The sequence below is a fragment of the Bufo bufo genome, chromosome 9 (assembly GCF_905171765.1).
Source record: "Bufo bufo chromosome 9, aBufBuf1.1, whole genome shotgun sequence".
Taxonomy (NCBI): Eukaryota; Metazoa; Chordata; class Amphibia; order Anura; family Bufonidae; genus Bufo; species Bufo bufo.
In genome coordinates this window covers 77092689-77113020 of record NC_053397.1, presented here as the reverse complement: position 1 = coordinate 77113020, position 20332 = coordinate 77092689, and the positions used below count along the sequence as shown (strand labels likewise).

The following is a 20332-nucleotide window of genomic DNA, read 5'->3' as shown; positions in this document are numbered from 1 at the left end:
CCACATGCAGTTAATTATCACATCCACACTTGTTACCTTGTGTAGGATGTCTATTGTGGTACTTGTGGTTCGCCGCGGGCATCCTCCATTGTATGCATTTTGCTGGGGATTGCCATTAGCAACGGGCCACAAGTGCAGGATTTGCTCCCCTATATATATGCACAACTGCATGTGGGTTTGAGCAGCTCCTGCTAATGCCAACCTGTCTTCTTAGTTTGTATATAAAGATTCCTGGAGGTGTATAAACTCCTATTTAAATGTGCCTGTTTTCCATCTACAGGTCACATTTAGGTGCACCTGTGAAGCCTGGGCTATATCAGCAAGTCTTGAGTGGGACTCACAGACTCCTCCCTCCTCCCATTGCAAGCATGGCCACATGCTGGAGGTAACTGGTGAGTTGTTTGCGAGTCGGCCTCATGCTCCTGTAATTTGCCCACTGGCTCCTGGTATCGCCCATATGGCTCAGGTAGGAGAGTGTAGGGTCCCGGGCTACTTGAGAAACCTTGTCGTGGTGTCCGGGCTTAGACATGTTCTACACCGTAGGACATGTTGACTAATCTCTCAATTTTAAAATCAGTTTGAGAATTAGTGAGACTGCAGAGTGCACCTATGTTTGTTATTGTTTTGTTATATTGTTATATTAATTATCACATCCACACTTGTTAACTTGTGTAGGATGTCTATTGTGGTACTTGTGGTTCGCCGCGGGCATCCTCCATTGTATGCATTTTGCTGGGGATTGCCATTAGCAACGGGCCACAAGTGCAGGATTTGCTCCCCTATATATATGCACAACTGCATGTGGGTTTGAGCAGCTCCTGCTAATGCCAACCTGTCTTCTTAGTTTGTATATAAAGATTCCTGGAGGTGTATAAACTCCTATTTAAATGTGCCTGTTTTCCATCTACAGGTCACATTTAGGTGCACCTGTGAAGCCTGGGCTATATCAGCAAGTCTTGAGTGGGACTCACAGACTCCTCCCTCCTCCCATTGCAAGCATGGCCACATGCTGGAGGTAACTGGTGAGTTGTTTGCGAGTCGGCCTCATGCTCCTGTAATTTGCCCACTGGCTCCTGGTATCGCCCATATGGCTCAGGTAGGAGAGTGTAGGGTCCCGGGCTACTTGAGAAACCTTGTCGTGGTGTCCGGGCTTAGACATGTTCTACACCGTAGGACATGTTGACTAATCTCTCAATTTTAAAATCAGTTTGAGAATTAGTGAGACTGCAGAGTGCACCTATGTTTGTTATTGTTTTGTTATATTGTTTATTAATTATCACATCCACACTTGTTACCTTGTGTAGGATGTCTATTGTGGTACTGTGGTTCGCCGCGGGCATCCTCATTGTATGCATTTTTGCTGGGATTGCCATTAGCAACGGGCCACAAGTGCAGGATTTGCTCCCCTATATATATGCACAACTGCATGTGGGTTTGAGCAGCTCCTGTTATTGCCAACCTGTCTTCTTAGTTTGTATATAAAGATTCCTGGAGGTGTATAAACCTCCTATTTAAAGTGCCTGTTTTCCATCTACAGGTCACATTTTAGGTGCACCTGTGAAGCCTGGGCTATATCAGCAAGTCTTGAGTGGGACTCACAGACTCCTCCCTCCTCCCATGCAAGCATGGCCACATGCTGGAGGTAAACTGGTGAGTTGTTTGCGAGTCGGCCCCCCCCCCCCCCCCCCCAACATGATCCTGTAATTTGCCCACTGGCTCCTGGTATCGCCCATATGGCTCAGGTAGGAGAGTGTAGGGTCACGGGCTACTTGAGAAACCTTGTCGTGGTGTCCGGGCTTAAGACATGTTCTACACCGTAGGACATGTTGACTAATCTCTCAATTTTCAAATCAGTTTGAGAATTAGTGAGACTGCAGAGTGCACCTATGTTTGTTATTGTTTTGTTATATTGTTATATTAATTATCACATCCCACTTGTTACCTTGTGTAGGATGTCTATTGTGGTACTTGTGGTTCGCCGCGGGCAATCCTCCATTGTATGCATTTTGCTGGGGATTGCCATTAGCAACAGTCGCAGTTTAGAAATTGCCCTTCATATTTGAGGTGGTTAGAGTGGAGATTCAATGAATGTCAATGGGCGGCATGAGATTGCAAAACAATGGTCATATTGTGAAAACTATCAGGACTATGGCTTAGCCGTGGCAGCAGGGATAGCTGAATGTTTTGATATAAGATTTGTGTAGGTGGGCTTGAAATGAGGGAGTGGTGGCAGTTTATAAATCATGTCCTGATTTTTCAGCTCACACTCTAGCTTTTGTCAGCTCCCCACTCTAGTTTTGAACATTCCGCCATTAATTCTATGGGACCAACTTCGCCACAAAACGCTGATATTTCGTGAAACATTTGGCGAAAAGTTCCTAAAGTAATAGCACACCAATCGGGAACAATCCGATGTTTCGGTATATTACTGTCTATGTAGTGTAAAAATTACAGGAGGAGTTAGGGTGGTAAATTTGGCTATAATAAGAATATATATGTGAGATAACCAGTAAGTGGTCTTGCCATGCAAGAACACTTAATAACATTTATTTTATGTGGGGAAAAATTCTTGTTGACTCCTCTAGTGTTAAGAATGTTTATGCTGGATAAGAAGTTGGGGCGGGGGATGTTTCATAGAATGTATTATGTAATCTTCATCAACAGAAGTATAAAAAATTGTAAATAGTAGAAGTATTTTTCTTATTTTTCATCTTTATTTTTATTTATGGCTCAATTCTTTATCAGCATACAGTACAGACCAAAAGTTTGGACACACCTTCTCATTCAAAGAGTTTTCTTTATTTTCATGACTATGAAGGCATCAAAACTATGAATTAACACATGTGGAATTATATACATAACAAACAAGTGTGAAACAACTTAAAATATGTCATATTCTAGGTTCTTCAAAGTAGCCACCTTTTGCTTTGATTACTGCTTTGCACACTCTTGGCATTCTCTTGATGAGCTTCAAGAGGTAGTCCCCTGAAATGGTCTTCCAACAGTCTTGAAGGAGTTCCCAGAGATGCTTAGCACTTGTTGGCCCTTTTGCCTTCACTCTGCGGTCCAGCACACCCCCAAACCATCTCGATTGGTTTAGGTCCGGTGACTGTGGAGGCCAGGTCATCTGGTGCAGCACCCCATCACTCTCCTTCATGGTCAAATAGCCCTTACTTTCAAAGTTTTCCCAATTTTTCGGCTGACTGACTGACCTTCATTTCTTAAAGTAATGATGGCCACTCGTTTTTCTTTACTTAGCTGCTTTTTTCTTGCCATAATACAAATTCTAACAGTCTATTCAGTAGGACTATCAGCTGTGTATCCACCTGACTTCTCCTCGACGCAAACTGATGGTCCCAACCCCATTTATAAGGCAAGAAATCCACTTGTTAAACCTGACAGGGCACACCTGTGAAGTGAAAACCATTTCAGGGACTACCTCTTGAAGCTCATCGAGAGAATGTGTTAATTCATAGTTTTGATGCCTTCAGTGTGAATCTACAATTTTCATAGTCATGAAAATAAAGAAAACTCTTTGAATGAGAAGGTGTGTCCAAACTTTTGGTCTGTACTGTATATTAAATTGTATCTAGAATATTTTTAAACATTTTGCATTTATTTACTTCTACTATTTAGGAATAAACATGAATCTTTCCCCGAGGGGTCTTTATTATATTACATTATTTACTTTTAATGTTATCACTACAATGTGGATTTGTTATCCTTCTAAAAAGCGATATGGACTTTGTGTATAAAACATGCATTACCAGTTACAACCTCCTGGCTAAAGTGAAATGTTCACGCACCCCCCTTTATACCTCCGCATTTGGCATAAAGGTGATCTCTTAAGTACAGTACATGTTATAGTTATATAAGTTGAATCTGAGGAATAATATATTATTCATCCATCATTAAATATTACAAATACAGCATTGTACCTCAGTACCTCCCTAACTTACACATGTAGTGCCAACCTGAATTTTCTTTTTAAAGGAGTTATCCCATGACTAATGTGAAAAATTTAAATAAGAGGTCATATAGTACATGACAAGATCTTTCTAGCAAAGCTAGAACAAGTCCTATACTTTACATGGATCCAGAGATTTCCCCATATATTGCTCTGGTAGATTTATATCAAGCTGGCTGCTCAAGTGAAGTGTCTTTTCTGCTGCAGATCTTTCCCTATAATAGCTCAGGAGACAACTCAAGATGGAACTGAGCATGTGCGACCTTCTCAGTGTGCAGGACAAAGAAATAAGAAAAAGAACAAACATCAGGTGGTGCTATACAGATACATTTTATTGAATAGCTCAGTGGCCACACAGAATTTTTAATCACATGCAATTACAAAAGTATTAAGATGCAGGCAATGGTTTGAAAACTGTACACTATTTTTTGTGGGACAATACCTTTAATCTGCTACTGATGGAGAGTCAAAACATGGCCCTGCATTTTAGCTGGTCCACTGTTCCTTCCAAGATTGGGGAGTTTAGCTGACATTCATCTAATGTGTATGGTCACCTTTACATGGCTGATGATGGAAACAAAATATTGCAGAGCAAATACATATTACTTCAGGCTCCTTGTTCCTTTAAGAGTCCTATAATCCATATTATGAAAATTGTATGCTGATGTTGTAAAACAAGAAAGGGCATGTTTTTAGAAGGCAACATGGAATCAGTTTTTGTAACCCTGAATATGCAGGATTTTGTGCTGCATTATATCTAATTAGTTGGGAGAAGTAAATATCTCATTAAGCTTGGCAAGGGTGTTGATAATTAACATTTAACAACAAATCTGGTACGAGAGCAAGACAGCACATTTGAACTGTTTTCAAACATGAAGTGGTTAAGCATTTGGCCTTCAAAATAAAGTTTATAAAGGATAGATGAGTACAGAGAATACAGATGAGCGAATCAAAGTGGAATTCGATCCGAATTTCATGAAAAATTTGATTTGCACATGGAGCAAGGAACTCTAGGAACGAGGTATCACCCACAATGCTATGCATGCAGCCAATCAGCAGCCAGCCAGCCCTGTGATGTCACAGCCCTATAAATAGCCTCAGCCATCTTGGATTCAGCCATTTTTCAGTGTACTTCAGCAGGTGCTAGGGACAGTGGTAAAAAAGACTTTAAAACTTTTATTTTGCTGTTGTAGGAAGGCACAAGGGTCCATCGTTGACGGAAGGTATGTGTCACCGAGGTTCCTAGCCTCGGTGAAGTAAGAGCGGTATTTTTAAGTTTCAGCATCAGCTAGTGCTGGTTGACACGTTGCTATTTTAGTATGGCTGTAAGCTGATCCGGGCCGGCTCTTACTGGGAGTAGCCAAAGTGCTGGTGGGTGGCTTCTCCCCACGCTCCAGGCCGGGTCTTTACTGGCCTATATCAAATCCAGCCAGCAGTCTCAGCCGGGTGTGGATTAATCCTCTCTGACAGTGGAGCGCTGTCAGTCCCTGTGAGTTTTGGGATCTGAAAGCTCGTGCCGTGCAAAAGGTCTGGAAGCGCATGCTGAGAACAGGACCCTAAAGCCTGCTGTGGACCATAGGTGGAGAAACTGCAAACCAGGTAAAGGTTTTTTGTTGTCTAGACTTTTCATCGTGTGAACAAACACCTAGACTGCAAAATGTAACTTTTGTTTTTTCCTTATGTGTGAATAAAACACTGAACTGCTTAAGTTAAAGACTTTGTGGTTGCTTATATACTGCGTCTGCTAGCCTGTCTACCAGAGCAAATCTCCACACTGTATAGAAAATCAGGAAAAGATAAGGAGTAGGGTTGAGCGAACCCGAACTGTAAAGTTCGGGCTCGTACTGAACTTAGGATTTTTGGACCCCGAACCCGAACTTTTCAGTAAAAGTTCAGGTTCGGGTCGATGTTCAGTGAGTTAATGGCGCTTTTTGAAAGGCTGTAGAGCAGCCGATCAACAAGTGTTTAACTCGTGTGCCCTTAGAAGTCATCACAGCCACGCCTACTAATGGCATGGCTGTGATGGCCAGTGCAGCATGCGACCCAGCCTTATATAAGCTGGAGTCACGTAGCGCTGCACTCACTCTGCTATTACTAGTGTAGGGAGAGGATGCTGCCGCTGTGAGGGAGAGAATAGGAAAGAATCTTTAATCAGAAGTGCTTTTTAACTCAGCAATCTACCTAGATTTAGTTTTGTGGGTGCAGTGAAAAATCTTTTTACCCTGCCTGAGCCCATGTGACACAGAAAATAACTTGTATCCGTCTGTTAGTTAGGAGGGTGGCGGCAGCCATTTATGCAAGCTCAGTCCATCAGCACTGCGTATGTGGCTTTTGTGACATTCAAATCCAAGCCTTAAAATATTGCAATAATAATCAGGGTTTAAAAAAACACCAATTTTTGGCAATATCCTACATCTGGTGCCATTGCAGCATTTGTCAGTGTGAAATAGAAGCTTGCAATACTTCAATAATTTTCTAGGTTTAAAAAAAAAAAACAAAAAACATTTTGGGGCAAAAAACTAAATTTGCAGACTTTGCTGCCTCTATTAGTGTGAGATACACACGTTTGATACTGCTGTTCTATTCTTTTATAAAAAAATATATATATATATTTTGGGCCAAATACTAAATTTGCGGCTTTGGCTGCATCTGTCAGTGTGAGATACAAGCTTTAAATAATGCAATAATATTCTGGGTTCAAAAAAAACACCCATTTTGGGCAAAATACTGAATTTCCCAGCCTTTGCTGCAACTGTCAGTGAGAGTTACAAGTTAGAAATACTGCAATAATATTCTGGGTTTCAAAAAAAACACCCATTGTTGGCAATATCCTACATTTGGAGCATATGCAGCATTTGTTAGTGTGACATACAAGCTAAAAATACTGCAATAATATTCTGGGATTAAAAAAAACACCCATTTTGGGAAAAAAAACAAAATTTGCAGCCTTTGGTGCATCTGTCAGTGTGAGATACACGCGTTAGATACTGGTGTTCTATTCTGTTATTAAAAAAACACCCACTTTGGCCAAGATCCTAAATTTTAGAAATATGAGGAGAGTGTCAAATAAGGGACGTAGCCCCGGTTGTGGTGCTGCTGGTGGAGCTCCTGTTGCAGGGAAAGGACATGGTCGATCTGTGCCAGCTACACGCACACCTTCCTCAGGATCGAGTAGGCGACAAAACCTTCAGAGATGGAAGAGATTGAGTGCACCGATGCCCAAGCACTTATGTTTCAAGATGAGTACATGGGAGGACCATCGCAGCACGTCTTGGATGATGATGAAACACAGGTGCCAACTGCTGGGGCTTTCGAACAAGGAGGGCAGGGGTAAAACTGGGGGGAAGGTGATGTGGAGGATGATGAGGTCCTCGACCCCACATGGAATCAAGGTCATGCGAGTGACCTGTGTAGTTCGGAGGAAGAGGCGGTGGTCGCACAGAGCCACCACCACAGCAGAAGAGGGAGCAGGGTGCAAAAGCGGAGCGGCCGTCCCCTAGACAGTACGCCTGCTATTGCCCACCGCAGCAAGGGACCGAGCACACCAAAGTCAGCTCCAAGGAGTTCCCTGGCATGGCAGTTCTTCAGACAATGTGCTGACGACAAGACACGAGTGGTTTGCACGCTGTGCAATCAGAACCTGAAGCGAGGCATAAACGTTCTCAACCTAAGCACAACCTGCATGACCAGGCATCTAAGTGCAAAGCACGAGCTACAGTGGAGTAGACACCTCAAAAACCAAGAAAGTTCTCTGGCTTCTCCTGCTTCCTCTTCTGCTGCAGTCTCGGCCTCTTCATCTACCTCTGGAGTGACAGTGCCACCTGCCACCCCGCAAACAGAGGATCTGCCAGCAACACCACCACCTGGGTCATCAAGCATCTCTACAATGTCCCACGGAAGCGTTCAGCTCTCCATCTCCCAAACACTGGAGCGGAAGAGGAAGTACCCCCCTACCCACCCGCGATCCCTGGCCCTGAATGCCAGCATTTCAAAATTACTGCCCTTTGAAATACTGTCATTCCGTCTAGTGGAGACGGAGAGTTTTAAAAGCCTTATGGTGGTGGTTGTCCCACAGTACGTCGTGCCCAGCCGCCACAACTTTTCCAGGCGTGCCATCCCTTCCCTGCACAACCAAGTGGGGGAAAAAATTTAGGTGTGCACCCCGCAACGGCATCTGTGGCAAGGACCACTTAACTAAGGATACTTGGACCAGTAAGCACAGTCAGGGACGTTATATCTCCCTAACAGCACACTGGTTAAATGCAGTGGCGGCTGGGACTGAGGCGGATAGCAGTTTGGTGCATGTCCTTCCACCACCGAGGACTGACGGGGCGCTTCAGTTTGCCTCCTGTTGCTTCCTCCTCCTACTCCGCTTCCTCATCCTCTACCGGCTCCTCACCCGGTCAGCGTAACACCTTCACCACCAACTTCAGCACAGCCAGGGGTAAGCGACAGCAGGCAGTTTTAAAACGTATCTGTTTGGAAGACAAACCCCACACCGCGCAGGAGCTGTGGACGGGCCTTGAACAACAGACCGATGAGTGGTTGGTGCCAGTGAGCCTCAAGCCCGGCCTGGTGGAGTGCGATAATGGGCGAAATCTCGTAGCAGCTCTGGGACTAGCCAGTTTGACGCACATCCCTTGCCTGGCGCATGTGCTGAATTTGGTGGTGCAGAGGTTCCTTAAAAATTACCCCGATATTTCAGAGCTGCTGCATAAAGTGCGGGCCATCTGTGCTCGCTTTCGGCGTTCTCACCCTTCTGCTGCTCGCCTGTCAGCTCTGCAGCGTAATTTCGGCCTTCCCGCTCACGGCCTTATTTGCGACATGCCCACAAGGTTAAACTCCACCTTGCACATTCTGGCCAAACTGTGCGAGCAGCAAGCGATAGTGGAGTTTCAGCTGCAGCACTCACGGGTGAGTCGCTCGGCGGAACAGCACCACTTTACCACCAATGACTGGGCCTCCATGCAAGACCTGTGTTCCTTGTTGCACTGCTTCGACTACTCCACCAACATGGCCAGTGCCGATAACGCCGTTCTCAGCGTTACTGTGCCACTTCTATGCCTCCTTGAAAAAACACTTCGGGCGATGATGGAAGAGGATGTGACACAGGAGGAGGAGGAAGGGTGATCATTTCATAGGGTTTCCGGCCAGTCATTCACAAGTGGCTCCGAGGGTGGGTTCCTGCACCCACAAACGCCAGGTACACAATTGTCCAGCCAGGACACAGTTCCGGAGGATGACGAGGTGGAGAATAAGGAGATGGAGGAGGAGGAACCGTTTTCACAGCAGTTTTCACTAGCTCATGGCTATTACTGGTGCGTGGCTGGGGAGATACAGAGGACACAGACAATACACCTCCCACAGAGGACAGCTTTTCGTTGCCTCTGGACAGCCTGGCACACATGAGCTGCAGTGTCTCCGCAAAGTCCGCCGAGTTGCCCACATTCTAACTTGTGCTGATTACTGGGTGGCCACGCTTCTGGATCCCCATTACTAGGACAATGTACCGTGCTTAATTCCATCACTGGAGCGTGATCGTAAGATGCGCGAGTATAAGTGCACACTGGTAGACGCGCTGCTGGTGGCATTCCCACCTGACAGCGGGGGCACAGTGGAAGCACAAGGCGAAGAAAGAGGAGGAGGAAGAGGTCGCTAGCGCAGCTGGGGCACCACCAGCACCTCAGAAGGCAGTGGTAGCATGGCCAAAATGTGGAAAAGCTTTGTCAGCACGCCACAACAACCAGCACCACCAGCTGATATGGAACGTCTTAGCAGGAGGCAGCATTTCAGCAACATGGTGGAGCAGTATGTGTGCACACGCCTACACGTACTGAATGACGGGTCTGCCCCCTTCAACTTCTGGGTCTCCAAATTGGGCACATGGCTGAGCTTGCCCTTTACACCTTGGAGGTGCTGGCCTGCCCTGCAGCCATTGTATTGTCTGAATGTGTGTTGAGCACGACTGGAGGGGTTATCACAGGTTATATTTCCAATGTTTTGGGGTATCCTAATTTAAACAAAAAAAATATAAAAGATTAAAACAAAAAAAACAGTGTAGGCTTCCTCCTCCTCCTCCACTGCTGCTTCCACCTACACCGCCACATCCACTGCCTCCTCAACCTACTACTCCACATGGACCTCGTCCTCCTAGATCAAGATTATCATTATTTTTTATTGGGTATTTTATGTAATTTTAAGTCATTTCCCTATCCACATTTGTTTGCAGAGCACTTGCCATGGTCTTAACCCCATTTTGCTGGCATTTGCAGTTCTTTAGCCCTTTCCATGAAATTTTCAGAGCCATTTTAGTGCTCAAAAGTTCGGGTCCCCATTGACTTCAATGGTGTTGGGGTTCGGGGTCAAGTTCGCGTCCCGAATTCAAACTTTTTTGTAAAAACCCGTCAAACCCGAACATCCAGGTGTCCGCTCAACTCTAATAGGGAGGATTCATTCAACAGTATTAAAGCAGAACAGGGTTCAATAGGGGAGGTTACTGCCTGGGTAATAGGATCCTATTACACCTTGCTGCACTGACTGCGGATACAAATTGGCATTATACAGCTCTGTAATTTCAGCAAACCGTTCTTGTTATTGGGGTGCAAGTGCAACAGGGTTTATTACAAGGAAATATTTCTATGTATTATTTGCCCTTGTGCGGTGCAGTTATATGTTCTACAGCATTTTTGGCTTGCATTAGTTGGAAAAAAGGGCTTATTAGCCGTTGTGTGGTGAAGTGAGAAAATTACAGCTCTTTTTGGTGTGTATTGAGTGGAAAACAATAAGGGCCTGTTTGCCATTCAGAGGTCCAGTTATATGTATCTAAAGCCCTTTTTGATGTGTAGTAGTGGCAAAAAATATGCATATTATTTGCCGTTCAGCGGTGCAGTTCTACATTCTAAAGTCGTTTTTGGCATGTATTAGTAGCAAAAATATATATTATTTGCCCTTCAGCGGTGCAGTTATATGTTCTAAAGCCTTTTTTTGGTTTATATAGGTGGAAAAAAATAAGGGCCTATTTGCCGTTCAGCGGTGCAGTTATATGTTCTAAAGCCCTTTTTGGCATGGATTAGTGGCAAAAAATATAAATTAACCCCTTAAGGACTTAGGACGTACCGGTACACCCTATTTCCCAAGTCCTTAAGGACTCAAGACGTACCGATACGTCCTAACTTTAAATCGCGATTGCGGCGCGGCGGGGATTAATCGCAACAGGATGTCCGCTGAAATCATTCAGCGGGCATCCTGTCACAACGCGTATCGGCGATCGCAGAAAACCGCAGGTCAATTCAGACCTGCGGTTTGCTGCATTTCCGGTCCATTCGGGTCTCCGGTGACCCGATGAACCGGAAAAAGACTATGATCGGTGGTGTGATTACACACCACCTATCACAGTACGAACATTTGGGAGAGGCGGTGCTGGCTGTGGTGCTGAATGCCGCTGTCCAGGGTGCTGATTGGTGCAGGGAGAGAGGCGCGAGATTCAAACTTCCAGCGCTCCTCTCTCCCCTCCTCTTCCTGTTCAGCACCTGCACCGTGCAGCACCCTCCTCACCAGGCTCCTGCGATCCCCCCATCGGCACCCATCACCCTCCTGCACCCATACCCCTCCAGGTAGGTTAGGGTCCGTGAGGGAGAGGCACCGTTAGGCAGGGATTGAAAGGAAAAGTTAGTTAGGAAAAAAAATAACTTTATCTGAATTTATTGTTTTCTAGCTTTCAGACCCTAGACCCCCCCCCCCCCCCCTTGCCACTTGTGAAAATGTACAAAATTTGTGAGAGTACCTCAGGGTACACTTACAAATTTTGTGTGTACGAGGGGCGAGATTCCCGTATTAAACCCCCAGAATGTGCCCCCACTCTTGGTGTTAGCAGGAAACTCATGTGGGACCTTATGTACCCACTGCTAGATAAGGGTTACCACTTGTACGTGGATAACCTTGATACTAGTATTCCCTTGTTCAGGTCCCTTGCCGCCAGATTCACGTTCGCTTGTGGGACCGTGTGGAAAAATCAAAGTGGCCTCCCTACCTACCCCCTCCAGGTACCTATCCCCAGGGGTGAGACCCGTGCCCTTACCAGTGGAAACCTGTTGCTGGTCAGGTATAAGGACAAGAGGAATGTCCTTATACTGTCCACAATCCACGGTAACAGCACCATCCCTGTCCCTGTGCGAGGTACCGCGGCAACGGTCCTCAAGCCCGATTGTATCGTCGACTACAATCAGTATATGGGAGGAGTTGATCTCTCTGATCAAGTCCTCAAGCCATATAATGCCATGCGCAAAACCCGGGCATGGTACAAAAAAGTTGCGGTCTACTTGGTACAGGTTGCCTTGTGCAACGCTTTTGTACTATCCCAAAGCGCTGGCAGCACAGGGACATTCCTCCAATTCTATGAGGCAGTCCTCAAGGACCTGATCTTTTCAGACCGGGAAAGAGCAGGCCGGAGTACCTCGGGAACTGGAGGCACCCGGATCGTCCCTGGCCAACATTTTCCAGGTGTGGTCCCCCATACTGGAAAGAAGGGACGAACCCAAAAAAAAGTGCAGAGTGTGTCACAAGAGGGGGATATGGAAGGACACCACCACTCAATGTGACACTTGCCCCGATCATCTGGGCCTCTGCGTTATCGATTGCTTCAAGAAGTATCACACTTCCATGGAGTACAAAATTTTTATAATCCCCAACAGTCCCCTAGAGAACATAAAAAAACTATGGCTCTCAGACTTTGTTTTAAAATTGTTTTTATTGGTTTTACAGCAGTAGGACGTACAATCTTTGTTTGCCTTCAAAGGCATGAGGACACGAATGCATTTGAAGTAGTACAGTCGTATGAGAAAGTGCAAATCACATAATAACAAATAAAAAATACAATAACGTAGGGAGGTCTGAGGGGGTGAAAGGGAGGGGGGGGGGGAAGAGAAAAACACTCTTCAGAGTTACCAAAAGGTAGGACTAATACCAAATAGTTGTTGCTATGCTACCTTTGATGGCCACGAGATCTCTAAAGCTATACAAGTCAGGTCGAAAAACCTCTGTAGTCTTTCCATGGTTTCCATATTGCTTCAAATCTGTGTGGTGTTCGGGCTTCCCAGTGAGCTATCTGCTCCATGCGGTACAATTGATCACATCTAGCGATCCATTGTTTTAATGGGGGAATCTCCGTCTTTTTCCAATAAACTGCAATGAGTATTCTGGAAGCTGCCAGTAAAATCTGGCTCAACTTTTGCGTATCTCTAGGGCACCTGAGATCTCCGAACACCCCAAAGAGACATACTTTCGGAGAGACCGGAAATGGTATCTTACATATCTCCGACAGGACTCTACATATTTTTTTCCAGTAAGGAGAAATCTTATTACATTTCCACCATAAATGGCTATGATTACCTATATCTTGTTCACATCTCCAACAGTTTGGACTACATTCGGGGAACATGCGGTTAATTCTTTGTGGCGTATAGTACCATTGAGTGAGTACCTTATAACTATTCTCTTGTAGTTTGACACACCTGGACACTCCATGAGGGGCTGCCAATACACTCTTTATTTTTCTTGTTGAAAACTGAATACTTAGCTCATCCTCCCATTTAGATATGAACGTAAACTTGTCTGGGCGGGATAAGGACAATAGCAGGCTATATAATTTAGACATTTTACCCTTTGTGTCTCTCAGACTTTGGAGACACAGAAACATATTTTTTTTCCCAAAAATATTAGTTTTAGTGCAGGCATCCTCAAACTGCGGCCCTCCAGATGTTGTAAAACTATAACTCCCAGCATGCCCAGACAACCTACAGCTATCAGCAGGGAATGGTGGGAATTGTAGTTTTACAACATCTGGAGGGCCGCAGTTTGAGGATCCCTGCTTAGCGTCTCCAAAGTCTGAGAGCCATACATATTGGGAATCGCCGCATCCGTAAAAATCTTCTCTATAAAAATAACATTTAACCCAACCCCCCCCCCCCCCGAATGAACAGCTTTAAAAAAAAAAAAAAACGTGTAAAAAAAAGCAATTTTTTGTCACTTAACATCACAAAAAGTGTAATAGCGAGCCATCAAAATGTCATATGCACCCCTAATTAGTCCCAATTAAACCGCCATCTCATCCTGAAAAAAATGAGCCCCTACATTAGATAGTTGCCCAACATAAAACAAAAAACTGTAGCTCCCAGGCTATGGAGATACTAAAATAATATTTTTGGGGTCCTAAAATGATAATATAGTGTAAAATCTAAAAAAATATTTAAATGTAGACATATTAGGTATCGCCGCGTCCATAAGAATCTGCCCTATAAAAATAACATTTGACCAAACCCCTCGGATGAACAGCGGTAAAAATATAAAATATAAACGGTGCCAAAACACCAATTTTTTGGCAAAATTTCCATTTGAATCCTTTTTTTCTGGTAATAAAGCAAGGGTTAACAGCCAAACAAAACTAAATATTTATTGCCATATGTGGTCGTAAATGGCTATATAGCCACACGGTAGGGCATAGAACGAAGGGAACGCCATATGGTTTCTGGAAGGCAGATTTTGATGGACTGGTTTATTTACACCATGTCCCATTAGAAGCCCCCCCTGATGTAGCCTAGACTAGAAACTTCAAAAAAGTGACCCCATCTAAGAAACTACACCCCTCAAGGTATTCAAAAGTTACTTTACAAACTTTGTTAACCCTTTAGGTGTTCCACAAAACTAAATAGCGAATGTAGAAACAATTTTAGAATTTAAATTTTTTGTTACCTTGCCTCAAAAAAGTGTAATATAGAGCAACCAAAAATCATATTTACCCTAAAATAGTCCCAAAACATCAACCACCTTATCCCGTAGTTTCCTAGATGGGGTAACTTTTATGGAGTTTCTACTCTAGGGGTGCATCAGGGGGCTTGAAAGGGTACATGGTGTAAATAAACCAGTCCAGCAAAATCTGCCTTCCAAAAACCATATGGCGTTCCCCCTTCTTCTATGTCCTGCCGTTTAGCCAAATAGTAGTTTACGACCACATATGCAATGTTTCTGCAAACTACAGAATCAGGGCAATCCATATTGAGTTTGGTTTGGCTGTTAACCCATTTTTTCCCAGTAATAAAGTAAGGGTTAAAATGGAAAATTTTCCCAAAAATTTTAATTCCAAAATTGTTTCTCCATCTGCCATTAACTCTTGTGGAACACCTAAAGGGTTAAAAAAGTTTGTAAACCCAGTTTTGAATACCTTGAGGGGTGTACTTTCTTAGATGGAGTCACTTTTTTGGAATTTCTATTCTAGGGGTGCAACGGGGGCTTGAAATGGGACATACCATAAACAAAACCAGTCCTGCAAAATCTGCCTTCCAAAACCCATATGGCGTTCCCCTCCTTCTATATCCTTCCGTTTGGCCAAACAGTAGTTTACGACCACATATTGGGTGTTTTTGCAAAGTACAGAATCTGGGCAACCCATATTGAGTTTTGTTTGGCAGTTAATCCTTACTTTATTACTGGAAAAAATGGGTTAAAATGGAAAATTTTCCAAAAAATTAAAATTCCAAAATTGTTTCTCCATCTGTCATTAACTTTTGTGGAACACCTAAAGGGTTAACAAAGTTTGTAAACCCAGTTTTGAATACCTTGAGGGGTATTCCAAAAAATCCAAATTCTTACATTTTATGTCCATTTGCCATGAAGTCTTGTGGAAGACCTAAAGGGTTAACAAAGTTTGTAAAATCAGTTTTGAATACCTTGAGGGGTGTAGTTTCTAAAATGGGGTCATTTTTGGGTGGTTTCTATTACGTAAGCCTCACAAAGTGACTTCAGACCTGAACTGGTCCATAGAAAGTGGGATTTGGAAAATTTCTGAAAAATTTCAAAATTTGCTTCTAAACTTCTAAGCTATGTAACATCCCCAAAAAATAAAATGAAATTCCCAAAATGATACAAACATGAAGTAGACATATGGGGAATGTAAAGTCATCAAAATTTTTGGGGGTATTACTATGTATTACAGAACTAGAGAAATTGAAACTTTGAAATTTGCTAATTTTTCCAAATTTTTGATAAATTTGGTATTTCTTTGTGCAAAAAAATTAACTTTTTTGACCCAATTTTAGCAGTGTCATGAAGTACAATATGTGACGAAAAAACAATCTCAGAACGGCCTGGGTAAGTCAAAGCGTTTTAAAGTTATCAGCACTTAAAGTGACACTGGTCAGATTTGCAAAAAATGGCCAAGTCCTTAAGGTGAAATAGGGCTGAGTCCTTAAGGGGTTAATTGTCATTCAGCGGTGCAGTTATATGTTCTAAATCCCTTTTTGGCATGTATTAGTGGCAAAAAAATATATATTATTTGTCGTTCTGCGGTGCATTTATATGTTCTAAAGCCTTTTGTAAAGTGTATAAGTTGAAAAAAGTAAAGGCCTATTTGCCATTCAGCGGTGCAGTTATACAGTATGTTCTAAAGCCTTGTTTGGCATGTTATAGTGGCAAAAGTATATATATTATTTGCCATTCAGCATTGAGCGCTGGAGTTATATGTTCTAAAGCATTTCTGCGCGTGTATTAGTGGCACAAAAAAAGAATTTGACGTTTGGTAAAGTGAGAAAATTATAGCCCTTTATGCATTAGTGGCAAAAATAGATATATTATTTGCCGTTCAGCGGTGCAGTTATATGTTCTAAAGCCCTTTTTGGCGTGTATTAGTGGCAAAAAATATATATTATTTGCCGTTCAGCAGTGCAGTTATATGTTCTAATGCACTTTTTGGTGTGTATTAGTGGCAAAAAAATATATATTATTTGCCATTCAGCGGTGTAGTTATATGTTCTAAAGCCTTTTGTGGCGTGTATAAGTGGCAAAAAATATATATATATATTTGCCGTTCAGCAGTACAGTTATATGTTCTAAAGCCTTTTGTGGAGCGCATAAGTGGAAAAAAGTAAGGACCTATTTACCATTCAGTGGTGCAGTTATATGTTCTAAAGCCCCTTTTGGCGTGTATTAGTGGGGAAAAAAAGAACTTATTAGCCATTGTGTGGTGAAGTGAGAAAATTAGAGACTTTTTTGGGGTGTTTTAATATCCATTTTGTTTATTTAATTGATCTAACAGTATGTCAGACAAAGAAGTGCCAGGCCCTGCACAGTGGAGTGAGTGGCAGTGGCTTAAATGTTTCTGGCGCAGGCACAGGTCGCAGCAGAGTAAGGGGGCGTTGCATCAGGAATTGCACCAAGAGGCCTGAGCTCCCGGTGTCATCTAGCAGTCATATCTTGACCAGCAATCCAGCAGTTCTTTAATGGTTGACTCGGTCATTCACTTCGTCCCAAGTGACATTAGACACCCCCAGCCAAGAGTCGGTGGGTTCGTCAGACACAACCCTTAGTTGGCAAGGCCCGGGTGTAGGCCCTGTGCCCTCACCTGTCCTCAACGTGCCTCTGTCCTTTTCTGTTCCCTCAGCGAGAGAAGTATTATATGCTGTGGGCTCAGCTCCAATATACAGGGAGGATGAGCTACTAGATATCAGTCAAGATGTAGAGGAGACATCTGCTGCTTCCTCCAGTAAGCGGGAAAGTAGTGATGAGGAGAGTGGCGTGGGAGCTGGTGTTGAGAGAGGTCAGGACCGAGAGAACATTGAGGAGGACATCAGTGACATGCAGACACTACTCAATGTTGATGATGTAGCTGATCACACTTGGGAGCCGGGTGAATTAGCGGCTTCATCATCATCGGGAGAAAAGGGTGACATCTTACCCATGAGGCAGCAGCAGAGCCATCAAGTCGCTAGCGTGGCCGGGAGTCAGCAGGGTGGCAGCAGTGGGAGGTCGTGAGCGACACATGCCTGGGGTAGACCACCCGCTTTGCAGGAGCCTACCTTCCCAGAAAGTTGTGGAACAGGGGTTCACGGAAGCAGCAGCGGTAGCAGTCAGTCAGTGCGGAGTGTTGGTGGTAAAATCACCTACTTTTTATTAAGCCGTCGGAGGAGCTGAACATGGACATTTGTAGAATCTGTGGGCAGAAGGTGAAGCGTGGCCAGGATGCCAATGTTGGCACCATGGCCCTACAGTCGTGGCCAAAAGTTTTGAGAATGACACAAATATTAGTTTTCACAAAGTTTGCTGCTAAACTGCTTTTAGATCTTTGTTTCAGTTGTTTCTGTGATGTAGTGAAATATAATTACACGCACTTCATACGTTTCAAAGGCTTTTATCGACAATTACATGACATTTATGAAAAGTGTCAGTATTTGCAGTGTTGGCCCTTCTTTTTCAGGACCTCTGCAATTCGACTGGGCATGCTCTCAATCAACTTCTGGGCCAATTCCTGACTGATAGCAACCCATTCTTTCATAATTACTTCTTGGAGTTTGTCAGAATTAGTGAGTTTTTGTTTGTCCACCCGCCTCTTGAGGATTGACCACAAGTTCTCAATGGGATTAAGATCTGGGGAGTTTCCAGGCCATGGACCCAAAATGTTAACGTTTTGGTCCCCGAGCCACTTAGTTATCACTTTTGCCTTATAGCACAGTGCTCCATCGTGCTGGAAAATGCATTGTTCTTCACCAAACTGTTGTTGAATTGTTGGAGGGTGTTTTGGTAACATTCTTTATTCATGGCTGTGTTTTGGGGCAAAATTGTGAGTGAGCCCACTCCCTTGGATGAGAAGCAACCCCACACATGAATGGTCTCAGGATGCTTTACTGTTGGCATGACACAGGACTGATGGTAGCGCTCACCTTTTCTTCTCCGGACAAGCCTTTTTCCAGATGCCCCAAACAATCGGAAAGAGGCTTCATCAGAGAATATGACTTTGCCCCAGTCCTCAGCAGTCCATTTACCATACTTTCTGCAGAAGATCAATCTGTCCCTGATGTTTTTTTTTGGAGAGAAGTGGCTTCTTTGCTGCCCTTCTTGACACCAGGCCATCTTCCAAAAGTCTTCGCCTCACTGTGCGTGCAGATGCGCTCACACCTGCCTGCTGCAATTCCTGAGCAAGCTCTGCACTGGTGGCACTCCGATCCCGCAGCTGAATCCTCTTTAGGAGACGATCCTGGCGCTTGCTGGACTTTCTTGGATGCCCTGAAGCCTTCTTAACAAGAATTGAACCTCTTTCCTTGAAGTTCTTGATGATCCTAGAAATTGTTGATTGAGGTGCAATCGTAGCCACAATATCCTTGCCTGTGAAGCCATTTTTATGCAACGCAATGATGGCTGCACGCGTTTCTTTGCAGGTCACCATGGTTAACAATGGAAGAACAATGAATTCAAGCATCACCCTCCTTTTAACATGTCAAGTCTGCCATTTTAACCCAATCAGCCTGACATAATGATCTCCAGCCTTGTGCTCGTCAACATTCTCACCTGAGTTAACAAGACGATTACTGAAATGATCTCAGCAGGTCCTTTAATGACTGCAATGAAATGCAGTGGAAAGTTTTTTTTTTGAGATTAAGTTCATTTTCATGGCAAAGAAGGACTATGCAATTCATCTGATCACTCTTCATAACATTCTGGAGTATATGCAAATTGCTATTATAAAAACTTAAGCAGCAACTTTTCCAATATTTATGTAATTCTCAAAACTTTTGGCCACGACTGTACATCAATATATGCAGCGTCACCATAAAGTGGCCTGATAGAACCGTGGCTCCAATGTGGTGCCAGAAAGCGCTGCATCACCCATGGCACGCACCCGAACTCAGGCAGCCAAAGCTCCACCACCTTAGCCGAAGGGAGCTGTCTGTCCTTCCCATCATCTGCTGGTCCTGGTGCTCCTGCTCCTCCTCCTACTCATCGTCAGTCATTCCGTCAGCAATCGATCACTGAAGGGATTGCAAGAGACAACAGTATGCGTGCACTCATCCAACGGCGCAGAAACTTAACATGCTCCTGGCCAAGTTGCTGGTGCTGCCCCTTTCACAGTGGTGGACTCCACAACTTTCAAAGAACTGATGACTTGTGCCGAGCGGAGGTGGACAGTCCCAAGCCGTCATTTCTTTGGCAAAAAGGCAGTACCAGCCCTGCACACGTATGTAGAACAGAAGGTGGGCCAGTCCTTGAGCCTGTCGGTGGCTGCCAAAGTGCATAGCAGCGCAGACGTGTGGAGCTGTAACTATGGTCAGGGACAATACATGTCCTTTAGGACCCACTAGCTGAATGTGGTTCCTGCACAGTCACACCAGCAACTAGGCCAGGTGATGCAGATTCCGCCTCCACGTTCTCACGCTGTTGGTCCTGCGACAATGTCCGCCTCTGCCTCCTCATCCTTTACCGTGTCCTTAGCCTTCAGTGCAGGGACAATTCACAGTGCTCCTCCAGCATACCACACGTGCAGGGCATGGCAGTGTCACTCTGTTCCTCACACGGGGGAACTGCTCCGTTTCCTTTATCAAGAAA

At 44.2% G+C, this 20332-nt stretch overlaps 1 long non-coding RNA gene across 1 annotated transcript; it reads right to left on the bottom strand.

The window, feature by feature from the left end:
- Positions 1-17897: 17897 nt before the first annotated feature.
- LOC120979721 lies at positions 17898-19586 on the bottom strand. Its single transcript, XR_005774371.1, has 3 exons — positions 19538-19586; positions 18908-18911; positions 17898-17997 (listed from the first exon to the last, which is right to left on the bottom strand). It is a non-coding gene; the product is annotated as an uncharacterized LOC120979721 (long non-coding RNA).
- Between the last annotated feature and the right edge of the window lie 746 nt (positions 19587-20332).